This window comes from Mycetomoellerius zeteki, unplaced genomic scaffold, assembly GCF_001594055.1.
Source record: "Mycetomoellerius zeteki isolate Tzet28-1 unplaced genomic scaffold, Tzet1.0 scaffold188, whole genome shotgun sequence".
Taxonomy (NCBI): domain Eukaryota; kingdom Metazoa; phylum Arthropoda; class Insecta; order Hymenoptera; family Formicidae; genus Mycetomoellerius; species Mycetomoellerius zeteki.
The window spans coordinates 1,527,116-1,528,474 of record NW_017256836.1 but is presented as its reverse complement, the minus strand read 5'-3'; positions in this window follow the sequence as shown (position 1 = coordinate 1,528,474).

The following is a 1,359-nucleotide window of genomic DNA, read 5'->3' as shown; positions in this document are numbered from 1 at the left end:
ATAAAATATAACTAAATTAAGTTAAAAAGTTAAGAATCTAAAATATAACTAAGTTAAAATTAATTAACTTTTTAACTTTTTAACTTAATTCTTTTATCTTTTTAATTTAGCACTACCCAACCCTGAATTTAATACATAGATCAATGAAGATAATGTTGTCACAAACCGATAATAGAAATTACAATTATTATAAAGCTAGGTTTAAAAAATTTAATGTAAAAATCGGCGGACAATTTATTCGCAATGCGGACATTTTCAGCCTGCTTGCGTCAGCACGAACCGATTAAGCCTGTCGATAAATTGCGGCTAAATTAACATTTTCGTGCGCGAACTTTATGATAACATTGATGCGTGATGCGGTGGATATTTCAAACTTTCGAATGGCATGGCATTGGTTCATAACTCTCCGAACTGAGAGTATACGGGAACATCAACAACGATGTGCCCGGTTTACCGCGTAATATTAATATTTGATGTCCTTTCGCTGATAAAGTTTTTACGCATGACTCAGATAATGAGCTGATAAGAATTATCAAATACAGAGATACATGAATTTCCAATTTGCAAACTGTGTAAATAGAATTTAATTTTATCAACACTAAAACTACTTTATCAACAATAAAACTACATAATTATGTTATTTTTCTTTTTGAATATAATTTTTATTTAACATATCTTAATGATTTGAATAAAGATAAATGAACTTAGTCCTATTATAAAATTGAGATGTTAAATCGATAGTCTCATTCATTGTTGTCCCTTTTCCGCGATGTGGATTGGTTGTTTGGAGCTCGATCGTATCGCGTGCGTAATTTCAGATTTGTTTGCGTCGCATGCTCCAACATGTTCCAATATGCTCCTACCATAGCTCCTACTCACTCCTACTCACAGCAACGTGCTTGGTAGAATGAGAAGGAGCTATGGTAGGAGCATGTTGGAGCATGTTGGAGCTTGCGACGCGAACAAACCTTTCGTGTCGGTTCGATTTGATTCTCTCGCTGCGCTTATTTCGTGAGCGGCTGTCATCGCGGAGATCGCGCGATTGACGATTATGTGTATCGAAGGTTAAATGTAATTGATTAATAAATATTATATGTATATTTGAATATATAACATTAAAAGCTCAGTAACGCACACGAAGCGAGCGCCTGTTATGTCTAGTAAAATAAATAAAGCGTGTTAAGGAGAAGCGTATTTTAACTATATAATGTCAGTCAAAATGAGCTAATATCAGTTAATATCATTCAAAATACTTTGATGATATTATAGCCCGTAAATATGCTCTAAAATCAACTGCAAAGAACAAAACAACAAATAATTTTGCTTACAATGGTTTTATACAGCAAAATGCCCATATTT